Source organism: Harpegnathos saltator, unplaced genomic scaffold (assembly GCF_003227715.2).
Source record: "Harpegnathos saltator strain DR-91 unplaced genomic scaffold, Hsal_v8.6 scaffold546, whole genome shotgun sequence".
Taxonomy (NCBI): Eukaryota; Metazoa; Arthropoda; class Insecta; order Hymenoptera; family Formicidae; genus Harpegnathos; species Harpegnathos saltator.
In genome coordinates, this window is record NW_020230367.1 from 33,888 (window position 1) to 49,429 (window position 15,542).

Genomic DNA, 15,542 nt, shown 5'->3' on the forward strand with positions numbered 1-15,542 from the left:
GTAAACTTATACAGATAAAGGATCGAGGCAACTTATGTGAAGCATCAAATGATGTGATTACGATATGTAAGATAGCATATAAAATAGTACGATGTAATCAACATAGACTATTTACAAATAAAAATATTCTTGCACATATGTGAGGCTGTACGCTCCATTCCTGTGCATATATTTGACTATAATAATCATATATTCGATCAAAGTCCACTTTTTGATCACCGAAACCAAATAATTAAATTAATTTTGAAAACATTTTTTAATTTAATTTTAAAACATGAAAGTACATCATTCGCAGATTCGATACAACGAGTTCGGATGAAAAATAATAAAATAACCTTGTTCAAAAATCAATAAATAAACAACAACTTATATAAAAATATATATTTTTTTAATAAAGATTATATTACTTTGTAATATTGATATTTTTATTACAACTTTTCCACACATATTCATGTATAAAATATTTAATCGTTTCAATATAAATGTTTACACGTAGTTTATAATAATTGAAACACATTTATCTCTAAATTTTAAACGGTTTTATTTAACATTACACAACTTTTTTTAACCTAACATCATGTATATAGCACATTAGATATTACTACGCATCACTGCGCATGCGTGAGCAGAGAAAGAAAGATACTCGGCACTTGCTTTCTGTCTCTTTCTACCTGATCTTCAGTCTTCACAAGAGTACACGCGCAGTCTATTCTTACTATGTCTATGGGTCTGCAGGAGCCAGAGGCAAATCTAGTTGACTTTGAGGGCCTCGTGCGGCGAAACTGCAAACCAATGCCGTGCGCGCGAGCGCAAGAGCAGGAAGGTTGGGTCAAGTCAGTTTGACAAGGATGAACGATCGATCGCGCTGTCCTTGTCATACTTACTCGGGCATTTCGCCGACCGATACACGGCGAGAAAATGCTTTCCAGGCTTTTGGGTGAGTGAGCCAAGCGTCGCAGCGACTTACGTGCAATACCATTTTACAAATTGACGTATTTTGTCTAGCTGACGTTATATATCACCACCAAATTATTATAGCATGTTCCTTATATTATTCCCGAGATCCCCACAAAGCCAGATTTCGCAATCCGGCCGTCCAAAATTTATGAAAAATAAATGAAGCGTCCGCCGTACCAAGCATCGCAGCGAATCACTCCAAAAATTATTTTACAAGATGCAAAATTTCGCCTCGTTGACGATACGTATAATTGCTAAACTGTTACAGCATCTTCCTTGAACTATCCCTGAGGACCTTACACAGCCAGATTTTACAATCCGGCTGTCCAAAATTTATAATATATATATAAAGTATCAGCCGTACCAGAAATTGCAGCGAGTCAGGTGGAATACCATTTTACAAGAAGCAATATTTTGCCTTATTGACGTAAATATGACCATGAACTTGTTATAGTATCTTCCTACAACTATTTCCGAGATCTTTACAGAGTTAGATTTTACAAATAGGCTGTTAACAATTTATTCAATACATAAAGAAAGCGTCAGCTGTACCAAATCGCAGCGAGTCAGGTGGAATACAATTTTACAAAAACAGATATATTGCCTCGTTGACAATATATACACTCAAACGCCAAAAACCCGGTACACTAAAAATTTGGGAAAAAATTACAAAATTTCAAATGATCATAACTTGGTAAATAATGAAGATACAAATATGCGCAGAAATGCAAAATGAAGCTTGAAACGTCTTCTTTAAGAATATCTGAATGGCAATTACGCTCGGCCATTTTTTTCAAAATGGCGGATGATAAAGTGAGAGGATGCAAAATTGATAATCAAAGGTCCGTGTTTGCGATGATGCATGGTGTGCATCAGGTATCGCAGCGTAATGGGACCAAATGCACATGAAAGTATAGAGTGTTATCTTTAAAATGCTACTTTACCGAGCTCGATGTGATCATTTTTCACTGAGTTGTTCCAAATTTTGCTAAAAATGCGGTTTTCTTGTTAAATTTGCATAATTCAGTGAATAAGTATCGCATCAAGCTCTACGACGAAGTATTTTAAAGAAAACATTCTATACTTTTAGGTACTTTTCGTCCCATTGAGCTGCGACACTTACTTTGCTCCATGCGCCGTCGCACGCTCGAACCTTTTTTTAGCAACTTTTCATGTTCTCCTTTTTATCACCCGCCATTTTGAAAAAATATCGTTGCGCACAATTTCGATAGATCTTTCGAAAAGTACGGTTTCAAAGCTTTCAAACCGTTTTTGAAATTTGCTGCTAGGATATTTAGGTGTCGAGATATTCAATTTCGAATTTGCAACAAATGTCGATTCAGCGAGGCTTAAGGGGCTAAGAGGCTCTGCGGTTCGTTTGGCTCTTTCATAATTTCAATAGCCGCGTTCATTATTCTCTATACAATAATTTACACAATTTTGCGAATTGGAAATTTAATTTTTATCAAAAGTTATCAATTTTTACCCTTCAGTTACGCATGATCACTGTGGTATACACTTTAGTTCGCGAAGCTGTCCCTAGCTCTCTACCTTCTCCGTACGATTGGCCATTATGGTGCACAGCTTGAATATGCTGTTCAGGATCGTGCCTGAGTTCGCGTTGACCCAGCGCGCGGGATGCCGAGTCGCTGGACGCCACCTGAACGTCGAAATTCCCTGGCGCTCCTAGTCCACGGAGCTGCCGCGACGCGGCGATCTGGATTGTCGCGCGCGCGAGCCCCTCGGCTCGCACGCGAGTTCGAGCTGCCCAGGGCATATAAGAGTGCCCGCGGAGACAATCAGAGATTGCCTTCGTACAGCTTTTGGCCTTCGTACGGTCCAGCGCCGATAGTGGGACTATCTCTTGTACGCTGGACTTCGCGAGTTTGTCAGTACGCCGGGCTTTAACGCCTGGCTTGACTGGATTTTTCTTAAATGTATGTGCCAAGACAATAAACAAAGACAAACAATTTTCCTTTTCCGAACATGTTCACTCCGATAAGCGCTGCCTCGTGCGACTTTTCTTTTTCCGTGATCTTTTCCTTTCGAGGCGCGTTGCTTCGTGCAACTTCATCAATTTAAACCATAATTGATTGTTTCGCATCGAAATGATTGCGTCGATTATGGCGACGATAAATCCTGAAAAGGCTGCTCAAGTTATTGCTTTAATTGAAGATGGCAGAAGTCGAAGGTACGTTGCTCAGGCACTTGATTTGTCAGTGTCAACTGTGCAACGTGCTTATGCCAGGTACTTACAAACCAATTCTTTCCATAGAAGGCCTGGTTCGGGACGTCCTCGATGTACCAATCACAATGATGACCGATTTATTGTTTCAAATTCGTTAAGAGACAGACATCGAACATCTGTTCAAATTAGAAACAATTTAAGGGATGTCCGCAACATTAATGTATCCGTTAACACCGTTCGGAGAAGATTAAAGGAACAAAATCTGCTTTCGCGCAGGCCAGCAGCTGTACCTTTGCTTAAATGTCACCATCGCGTAGCTCGACTCAATTTTGCAGTTGAGCATAGAGACTGGACTTACGCAGACCGGAGCAAAGTACTCTTTAGCGATGAATCTCGTTTCTGTGTCTATTCTCCAGATGGACAAGAACGAGTTTATCGTCGCGGTGGAGAACGATTTGCAGACTGTACGGTAAGTGAGAGGCATAGCTACAATGGAGGCTCTGTAATGATTTGGGCAGGAATTTCAGCTAATGCTCATACAGATCTGCACTTTTTTGACAAGAATATGAACGCAGATGTATACGTGGAAGACATACTCATTCCGTATGTTGTTCCGTACGCACCCTTCATCGGAGAGAACTTCTTGTTTATGCAAGACAATGCTCGACCACACACTGCGAGAAGAGTGCTTGATTTCTTCGATGAAGTTGGCATAAATCGACTCGATTGGCCAGCAAATAGTCCAGATTTAAATCCAATCGAACACTTATGGGACAACCTCGGCAGGAAAGTACGAAATCACGTACCTGCTCCTCAGTCACTGCGAGAACTGCGAATAATTCTCGAAAACGAATGGAATACAATTACGCAGGATAAAATTAAAAGACTAATAAGGAGTATGCCTGATCGTATGAATGAGGTAATACGCGCACGAGGCAGTCATACCCACTATTAGTACACACACACCACACACACAGCAGAGAGAGTTTGGAGTCATTAATTACTGCAGGAGTGACGAACTGCGGGGTCCTTATCTTTGCTGTAACACCACACACACACACACACACACACCACAAGGAGGGTGTGAAATCTTGAAATACTGTGGAGCTGACGAACCGCGGGGTCCTTATCCTTGTGGTATACAAACACACACACACACACACACACACACACACACACACAAAACATACAATGGGACTTTTCCTACCAGTAAAACTCCATGCGGTTTATATTGGGAAGACTTACAACCATAATTTGAGCTAATGACAGCGGTATCTTAAAACGCAATTCATCTTTATTACGTAATATCGATTACGCAAAATGAAGAACCTAAATTGAATTTTACTTTCATTTCCCTGGCTTTCAAAATAATAAATGCAAATCATTGAATATATTGTGCAGGTTATGTAAATTATTATATAGAGAAACATGAACACAGCTATTGAAATTATGAAAGAGCCAAACGAACCGCAGAGCCTCTTAGTCCCTTAAGCCTCGCTGAATCGACATTTGTTGCAAATTCGAAATTGAATATCTCGACACCTAAATATCCTAGCAGCAAATTTCAAAAACGGTTTGAAAGCTTTGAAACCGTACTTTTCGAAAGATCTATCGAAATTGTGCGCAACGATATTTTTTCAAAATGGCGGGTGATAAAAAGGAGAACATGAAAAGTTGCTAAAAAAAGGTTCGAGCGTGCGACGGCGCATGGAGCAAAGTAAGTGTCGCAGCTCAATGGGACGAAAAGTACCTAAAAGTATAGAATGTTTTCTTTAAAATACTTCGTCGTAGAGCTTGATGCGATACTTATTCACTGAATTATGCAAATTTAACAAGAAAACCGCATTTTTAGCAAAATTTGGAACAACTCAGTGAAAAATGATCACATCGAGCTCGGTAAAGTAGCATTTTAAAGATAACACTCTATACTTTCATGTACATTTGGTCCCATTATGCTGCGATACCTGATGCACACCATGCACCATCGCAAACACGGACCTTTGATTATCAATTTTGCATCCTCTCACTTTATCATCCGCCATTTTGAAAAAAATGGCCGAGCATAATTGCCATTCAGATATTCTTAAAGAAGACGTTTCAAGCTTCATTTTGCATTTCTGCGCATATTTGTATCTTCATTATTTACCAAGTTATGATCATTTGAAATTTTGTAATTTTTTCCCAAATTTTTAGTGTACCGGGTTTTTTGCGTTTGAGTGTATAACCGCCAAATTAAATATGGTATCTTCCTTGAATTATCCCCAAGAACCCTACAGAGCCAGATTTTGCAATCCGGTCAAAAATTTATCATATATTAATAAAGCGTTCGCTGTACCAAGCGCCGCTGCGAGTCAGTCGAAATATCGCATGTGTCGTACGAAACATCGCAGCGAGTCCTGCGAAATACCATATTACAAGAAAAAATATTTTTCCTCGTTGTTGTCATATATCAGCACCAAATTGTTATAATATATTCCTCGATCTATCCCCGAGGTCTCTACAAAGCCAGATTTCGCAATCAGGCCGTCTAATATTTATCGTATATAAAAGACTGTACCGAGTATTGCAGCATGTCACGTACAATTTTGGAACATGAGAAATATTGCCTCGTTAATGTAATATATCGCCATCAAATTGTTCGGTCATATTCCTTGTATTATTTCTAACGTCACTATAAAGCAGGGTTTTGATTATTAACACATTGCGACCGCTCCTAGCGACTAGGAAGCGGGCAATGTCGCGACGATCTGTCCGTCGCCCTCCGCCTAGGCACAAAAATTTTCACGAACGAATGTTGGGCGCCAGGCACGAGTATCGGGCCCACCAACACTAACTAGGCGGCGGCGAGTCGACGCGATCTTCTACGAACTCGACAGCTCCTGCACTTTTAAGTCGGAGTTGGGGTAGGTCTCTTGTGGGGATTAGGAGGGGAACCCGACGGGTAATTAAATTAGTTAACATGTACGATGTGGAACAAATAGTAATCCAAGTGTATTTTCGTTACTTTGATCGGTAATACAAGTCTTTTGACTCCTGACGGAGAAGCGACAGCGATCTCGATAGATCCGCGCGACCTACGACCCGCGATTCCGATAGCGATAAACCCCCGCTCGTTGAGAGAGAGAAACGCTCTGTTCCCCGCGTTCCGCGGAAAGACCGACAGACGGCTTCGGTGACCGATCTACAATCCAAATTTTCACACAAAGTCCGACAGCCGCTGACTAGTTCCACCGCGCAAACGGCTCGCACGAACAAACGGAGTCGTACAGAGTGATACTCTTTCAATTTTCGCCCGCTGGCGGCAGCCTCCTTCCGGACAGTCGCTCCTCCGCTCGTCCGCTCCGCTCGCTCCTCCTCGCTTCCGGCGCTCTCACGATAGCTCTCTCTCTCTCTCTCTCTCTCTCTCTCTCTCTCTCTCTCTCTGGCCTGCCTCGCTCGCTCTCGCTACCTCTCTCCGGGATCCGCACGCGCACGATGCACTGCACGCCCGTGCACCCACGACACCAAACCAAAATACGATAGCTTCCCTAAGCTCGCGAGGTCTTTCTCGACAACAATTTTTAGTTCGCTCTCTATTCGCGTCTTCGCCGGAAGTGAGATCCCTTCCTCCGATCTCGAGCGACGTTGCTTCTGTTGCTTCAATTTTTTTTTCTTCCGGGATCACGACATCGAGAGGCGGCTCTTTATCTTCTCTTTTGTCGCCAAGCCTCTTCCGTGTGATCCAGGTTCCTCGTTAGCAGGTGTCGTGTCCCGGTTTGTTTTCGTGCCTACGATAATAGACAAAAATACATCGACAGCGGTGCGATCTTAACGACACAATTGTTCGAAACCCAAAATTATAAGCGGGCCAATGACATCACCTGAGATCTTTTAGGGCTCGCGGCGGCTCCCCGAGGCCTTCCTCCTTTCCTCTCGGTCTCCCTTCTCTGGTCCGCCGCTCCTGCTGGTCGGAGGCTACTCGCAGCGAAGGGGCACACACTTCTAGGGGCGCGGGGGTATCACCAAAAAAAACAGCAATCTCGCACTCGTCGGTACGAGATCGCTCGCCATCAAAATATATCCGCGATTTCCTTCCCGAAACTACGCAGCTCGCCTCGCGATTGCGGCCGAGCGCGACATCCCGGGGACCCCCTCGGAGGCCCTCCGCTTCTTGTGACGGGCGACCTCGAAATCGCCATGTCACAACATATCACGTGTAGTAAAAAGAAATCCATTATTTTTACATGAAATTGAAGGCTTTAATTACCATAGTTAGAATGATCCGATTTAGGTCAAATATGCGCCGTTTTGTTCGATAACTTGTTGCTATTTTGAAGATAATTTCATTATGCCTCTCTCATAGAAGCCCTCGTCCCTATTGGCAAAAAATTGAGACAGTCGATTTTCACAAGCCTCTCTTGAAGCGAATTTTTCACCAGCAAAATTGTTCGCCATGGACAGGAACAGATGGTAATCACTTGGTGCCAGGTCCGGACTATAAGGTGGATGCATAAGAACCTCCCAACCAAGCTCCCGGAACTTCTGGCGAGTCACTATCGATGTGTGTGGCCTGGCGTTGTCCTGATGGAACACAATTCCTCTCCTATTGGCCAAAGCTGGCCGCTTCTGGGCGATTGCTCCCTTCAGACGGTCCAATTGTTGACAGTACAGTTCCGAGTTAAGAGTTTTGCCGTAGGGGAGCAGCTCATAGTAGATAATTCCCTGCCAATCCCACCAAACACACAGCAAAACCTTCCTGGCCGTCAATCCTGGCTTGGCCACCGTTTCCGCCGGCTCACCGCGATTCGACCACGACCGTGGTCGAATCGCGGTGAGCCGGCGGAAACGGTGGCGGAAACGGTTTTCGCTTGACGTTGTCGTAAGTGATCCACTTTTCATCACCAATGACCAACCGCTTCAGAAATGGGTCGATTTTGTTGCGATTCAGCAGCGATTCGCAGATGGAAATTCGGTCCATGAGGTATTTTTTTGGTTAACTCATGTGGCACCCATACATCGAGCTTCTTTTTGTATCCAGCCTTATTCAAATGGTTCCAAACGGTTTTTGTGCAATCTTTAGCTCTTGGGCAATCGAAACAGTGCTTACATGACGGTTGGACTCGACAATGTCCATGATTTTATCGATATTTTCGACAATTGGCCTTCCAGTGCGTGGTGCAACTTTGACATCGAAATTACCGGAACGGAATCGACGAAACCAAAATTGCGCGTGATTGGCTGTTACAATATCAGGACCATAAACACTATTCACATTTTCAGCCGCCTGGCTTGCGTTTTCGCTTTTATCGAAGAAAAACTGTAAAATATAGTGTATTTTCTCTTTGCTAGTGTCCATCTTTGACGCGCGCTCAAACAAAACTGAATCAATTAATCACAAAACTGTCACAAAAGTTTTTTTAGTACGAAATCTCATCTTTCTAACGCCATCTAGTGGAACCCGATCGGACTTATACAACACGAGATACAGATAACTAAAGCCATCTATTGGAAAAATAATGAATTTCTTTTTACTATACCTGATATATATATTATAAGCGACTGTACGGGACAACAACAGGTAACTGTTAACTATTAACTCCTACAAGTAACTGTAGGAACCATTAAAGTTGTGATATTAGAAGTTTATTAATGAATTTATTTTTATTTCTTATATTTCAAGACCGATTTTGTAAATATATACGAAGGTGGTCCGATAAGTACTTAGCCTACAAAAGAAAAACGAAAATTTTGGAAAAGTGACGATTTATTTCTCAACATAGTCTCCTTTTAGCTCGATACACTTGACCCAGCGATGCTCCAACTTCTTTAACCCGTCTGAAAAATACGTTTTCTCGAGGTCTGCAAAGTAGGCCTCCGTGGCGGCGATGACCTCCTCATTCGACTCAAATTTCTGCCCGGCGAGTGACTTTTTCAAGTTTGGAAACAAAAAGAAATCGCACGGGGCCAAATCTGGAGAATACGGTGGATGGGGCAGCAGATCGTAGCCTAATTCGACCAATTTGACCGTGGCGAGGGCGGAGATGTGAGCCGGTGCGTTGTCATGGAAGAGCACTTTTTTCTTCGCCAAATGGGGCCGTTTTTTCTGCAATTCGGCGTCGAATCGGCCCAATAATTCGGCATAGTACAGCCCTGTGACCGTTTTGCCCTTCTCCAGGTAGTCGATGTAGATCACACCTTGTGAATCCCAGAAAACGGTGGCCATCACCTTTCCGGCCGATAGGACAGTCTTCGCCTTCTTCGGAGCACGTTCGCCGGGTGAAGTCCACTGTTTCGACTGTTCCTTGGTCTCTGGTGTGTACCAGTGGATCTATGTTTCGTCGACGGTCACGAAACGACGCAGAAACTCCTTCGGATTGCGCTTAAACAGCGTCAAACACTGCTCTGAAGTGGCCTCACGGTTGCGCTTGTTGTCCGGAGTGAACAAACGCGGCACCTATCGCGCCGACAGCTTTCTCATGCCCAAAATTTCATGCAGGATATGACCCACGCGGTCTTTTGAGATGCCTACTGCTCAGCTATCTCGCGCACCTTCAATCGGCGGTCTGCCAATACGAGATCGTGGATTTTTGTCATGTTATCCTCCGTGGTAGCCGTTTTCGGGGCACCTGGGCGTGGCTCATCAAAAACCGACGTGCGACCACGTTGAAACTCGTTAAACCAATTTTTGACGGTCGCCATCGAAGGAGAAGAGTCACCGTACATAGCATCCAAGCGCTCTTTGATTTCGCTGCGCGATTTCCCTTCCAAAAACAAGAATCGAATCACCGACCGATATTGCTCTTTTTCCATTTTTCTAAAATCCGCGGACACGCCCGCTTCCACACGCGGTCAAAACAAAACTACGAGTCCGATTCGGCTGAAATTTCGACAGTAGCCGTCTACGAGAATGTATTACACGATAGTAAATTTCTCTTGCGATAGTGGCGCCATCGGGCGGTGAGGCTAAGTACTTATCGGACCGTCCTCGTATATAGGGTGCTAAATTTTAAACGTAACAAGGTAAGAAATCTCGAAAACTATGAAAGATATTAAAAAAAACTAAAACACGTTTTCTATGATTTTGAAGGGGAAAGAGAATGGCATTATCAGTTTTTTATTTGGAAGACATTTTCAAAGTTGGTTGAAAGTCAACTTAATTTTTTTAAGTTGGAACCCAATTTTTTATTATATCTTCTTTTTCTACCAATTAATTTGAACAACTTTTGTCTGAAATATTTTTTTATTTGCCTAATATTTTTTTAGAAATGTTTAAGGAAAACTTGGTAACTTTTTAAACATTTAACTTACGATATCTCGCTAACTATTCGTCGACAGAAAAAATAGTATTAGATTTTTTCACTTTATTTACTATCAAGAATATACTACTATAATAATATCCTAACTTTTGTTAATGTAATAATTCTGAAATTTCCAAAGGTCTATAAGTTAACAAAAGTTAGGGCATTCTTATAATAATGTATTCTTGATATTAAATAAAGTAAAAAAGTCTAATAATATTTTTTCTTTCGACGAATAGTTAGCGAGATATCGTAAGTTAAATGTTGGAAAAGTTACCAAGTTTTCTTTAAATATTAAATATTTCAAAAAATACTAGACAAATAAAAAAATATTAGGTGCGCAACTAAGTTCCCGCTGTTTTTCAAGAGATGGCTCCAGTAGTAAGTGCTGGTCGATTGTGACATAACCAAAACGTCATGAACCAAGCTTAGACATATGGTAAACAAACCGCTTTGACACATTAGTGATTTTGTTTTTGCGTCATATACTTTTGGTTGTGTGAAAATGTCTGATTTTGTGCCAAATAATCGTCATTTGCGGGAAGTGTTGCTTTTCTTCTTTCATTCAAAGAAAACGGCGGCTGAAGCGCATCGAGAACTCCAAAAAGTTTATGGAGATGCTGCTCTAAGTGAAACAACGTGCCGTAATTGGTTCCGTCGCTTCAAAGACGGTGATTTCGATGTTGACGACCGTTCGCGTGAAGGAAGGCCAAAAACCTTCGAAGACGCTGAATTGGAGGCATTGCTCGATGAGGATCCGTGCCAAACGCAAAAAAGAGCTTGCTTCAGCATTAGGAGTTACCCGCCAAGCCATTTCCAAGCGATTGCATGCGTTGGGAATGATTAAAAAACAAGGAACTTGGGTTCCTTATGATTTGAAGCCAACAGACGTTGAGCGTCGTTTTTTCGCCTGTAAACAACTGCTCCAGCGGCAAAAAAAGAAGGGTTTTCTTCATCGCATCGTTACGGGTGATGAAAAATGGATTCATTACAGCAACCCAAAGAGAACAAAATCATGGGGACTGTCCGATCATGCTTCTACGTCGTCGGCTCGGCCGAATATTCACGCTGCGAAGGTTTTGCTGTGTATTTGGTGGGACCAGGGCGGTGTTATTTATTATGAGCTGTTGAAACCGAACGAAACCATCACTGGGGAACGGTATCGAACTCAATTGATGCGATTGAGCTGAGCACTGCGTGAAAAGCGGCCACAATACGAGCAGAGGCACGAAAAAGTGATTCCACAGCATGACAGCGCTCGGCCTCACGTTGCCAAATCCGTTAAAACCTACTTAGAAACACTCAAATGGGAAGTTCTATCCCACCCGCCATATTCCCCAGATATTGCGCCGTCCGATTATTACTTGTTCCGTTCGATGGCACATGGTCTGGCTAATCAGTAGTTCCTCTCATATGAAGACATCTCAAAATGGCTTGATTCGTCGATAGCTTCAAAAGACGAACACTTCTACCGTGACGGTATTCGAGCTCTGCCAGAAAGATGGGAAAAAGTTGTCGCTAGCGATGGGCAATATTTTGAATGATTCATTTGTAACCATTTTTTCACAATAAAGTTGCATTTTCATCAAAAAAACAGCGAGAACTTAGTTGCGCACCTAATATTTCAGACAAAAGTTGTTAAAATTAATTGGTAGAAAAAGAAAATATAATAAAAAATTGGGTTTTCTATTTTAAAAAATTAAGTTGACTTTCAACTGACCTTGAAAATGCCCTCCAAATAAAAAACTGATAATGCCATTCAATTTCCCCTTCGAAATCATGGAACAGATGTTTTAGCTTTATTTAATATCTTTCATAGTTTTCGAGATTTTTTACCTGTTACGTTTGAAATTTAGCATCATGTATATATATTTACAAAATCGGCTGAAATATAAGAAATAAAAATAAATTCATTAATGAACTTCTAATATTACAATAACTTTAATGGTTCCTACAGTTACTTGTAGGAGTTAACAGTTAACAGTTACCTGTTGTTGTCCCGTACAGTCGCTTATAATATATATATTGGGTGAGTGCAAAAGTTCATGCGGAGTTTGTGAGTAAAAGTTACACAGTGATTAGGCAAACAAAAATCTTTATTCAATCAATGATATATTCTCCATCGTTTTCTATAATCTTTTCCCAACGTTCTGGCAGCATACGGATGCCTCGATCATAAAAACTGCGCGGTTTAGATTCGAAGAACGAAGAGACGCCGTTTTTTAAGGCCTCCAAAGAGTCAAAGTTTTTTCCATTTAATTTTGCAATGACCGGAACAAGTGATAGTCAGATGGTGCGATATCAGTAGAATACGGTGGATGCGTTAAGACATCCCATTTCAGGCTCTTCAGTTTGCGCAGCGTCTTTTTCGAAACGTGTGGTCTGGCGTTGTCGTGATGAAAGACGACTCCCTTGCGATTTGACAAAATCGGACGTTTCTCTTTTATTTCTCGATTCAGATTGGTTAATTGGCGATAGTGGGAGTCCAAATCATACTTGTCCGAATCAATCGTTTCGCCAGCGGGGAGAAGCTCGAAATAGATTATGCCCTTGCAATCCCACCAAACAGAGAGCATCACCTTCATCGGGTGCAAACTGGCCTTTGGCATTGCGTCACCATGCTCACCTGATTGTTTCCATGTCCGTTTGCGCTGAACATTGTTGTAGAGGACATTTCTCATCGCCCGTCACTAGTCGATCCAAAAACGACTCGTTATTGAGCCACCCGAGTAAAGAAACGGCTGCAGAAATTCGCTTGATTTTGTTCTTCTCGGTCAGCAATTGGGGCACCCATATATCGAGCTTCAAATCGAATCCCATCTTTTTTAAACGCCGAAAAGCGGTTGATTGGTCAACGTTTAGTGCTGTAGCAACTTCTTCTGTTGAAATTCGCGGATTATTGAGCACTAAAGTACGCAAAACATCGTCATCAATGTTAGAAGGTCGACCAGAGCGTGGCTCGCTTCAAGGTTAAATTCTCCGCGCCGAAATTTAGCAAACCATTTTTCCACAGTTCGTTTAGCTGGTGCTTCATCCTGATAAACATCCTGAATGTTTTTTACGGCTGCGGCAACGTTTATTCCCTTCCGAAACTCGTAAAGCATAACATGCCGTAAATGCACCTTATCGATACTCATTTTTAAAGTGATATTTCTCGAAGCAGTTTGTATGAAAACAAATGATTTTTTTTTAATAACAGCTGAAGACGTCACCTTTCCAACGTTATATAATATGTAGATGGAAGTATTAATGACAACACTTTACGACGCTTATAACTCCATCTATTGAAACTCCGCACGAACTTTTGCACTCATCCAATATATACAGGGTGTTATAAAAGTCCCGGAAGAGCAGAATAACTCGAAAAATATGAGTCCTAGACAAAATGCGAAGCACCGAGTTTTTATGATTTTTTCTTGGCTATCTGACGGTGACTTTGGATTTGACCTTGACAATGACCTTGAAGTTCATTTCAAGATCAGGTCAATTTTTTTAAATGGGACCCCATACTTTTGACCCCAGAAATGAAAAGAGAGGAAAATTTTACGTTCGGATATGACCTTAAAACTGCTAAATTTGACCTCTGAAGGTCACATAAAGGTCTAAGCTTGTTTTAGGCTGAAAACGCGAATATCTTCGAAAATGCACCTGCTAGGGAGCAATGTTACGCATAAGAATAAGAATGTAAAGGTCAACGAGGGACATTCAGCCGTGACCTTGCCCTTATTCTCGAGGTCACGAGTTAATAATTATTAAGGTCAAACCGGACTTTTTTAGGACTGAAAATCCATACTTCGACCTAAAAGTGTCAAGATTGAAAAATTTTACGTTCAACTATGACGTTTCCAACCTTGACCTTATTCTCAAAATTATGCGTTTTACGTTACTTCACTGATCGTGAAGTCTACTGAAAGTAAAGCGTCTCGGAACCTGACCACTGAAGGCAAGGTGTCTCAAACCCGACCATTGAAGGCAAGGTGTCTCAAACCCGGCCACTTAAGGCAAGGTGTCTCAAACCCGACCACTGAAGGCAAGGTGTCTCAAACCCGACTACTGAAGGCAAGGTGTCTCAAACCCGGCCACTTAAGGCAAGGTGTCTCAAATCCGACCATTGAAGGCAAGGTGTCTCAAATCCGACCACTGAAGGCAAGCTGTCTCAAACCCGACCACTGAAGGCAAGATGTCTCAAACCCGATCACTGAAGGCAAGGTGTCTCAAACCCGACCACTGAAGGCAAGGTGTCTCAAACCCGGCCACTTAAGGCAAGGTGTCTCAAATCCGACCACTGGAGGCAAGGTTTAGTTAATCCCGGCCACCGAAGGCCACCGAAGCATCTTGTAACTCGGTCTGAGTTTACAAGAGATGTTCAAAATGTTCCCCATTGACCGTTTGATAGTGTGCTAAGCGGACGTACAAATTGTCAGTCGCACTCCTTATCATTTCTGGAGGTATTGCAGCACATTCGTCTATGATCCGTTGTTGTTGAAGCTCATCCAGGTTACGAGGTTTAGTGAAATAAACTTTATTTTTTATGTAGCCCCAAAGAAAGAAATCAAGTGGTGCAATGTCGGGTGATCTCGGTGGCCATTCGATTGTGCCTCTTCTACCTTTCCATCGATTAGGGAATGTATCGTTTAAATAGTTCCGAACAATGCGTCCATAATGTGGCGATGCCAAACATCATCAAAATTATCACCAACGATCTCCTGTATTGATGGAACAATTTGGTCTGTTAGAAGCTGCAGATAGGTTTCTGAGTTCAAATTCCCACTTATAAAAAAGGCCCAAGCACTTGATTATCATGAAGACTTGCCCAAACATTCAATTTTTGAGGTCACTGCGTATGTGCTTCAAGCATCCAATGAGGATTTTCGTTGTCCCAATATTTAAAATTATGGCGGTTTACCTTACCAGTTCAATTTCAAAAGACGCTTCGTCTGAAAAAACGGTATTATGTACAAAGTTTGGTTGCTGATCAATTCTTTGCGTCATAACTTCTGAAAATTGCACCCTGCGGTCAAAATCATCCTCATTCAACTCATGGTGGAGATGAATTTTGTAGGGGTGGAACTTAATGGTCTTTAGATTTTTGGAAATTGACAATACACTCATTTGAGCTG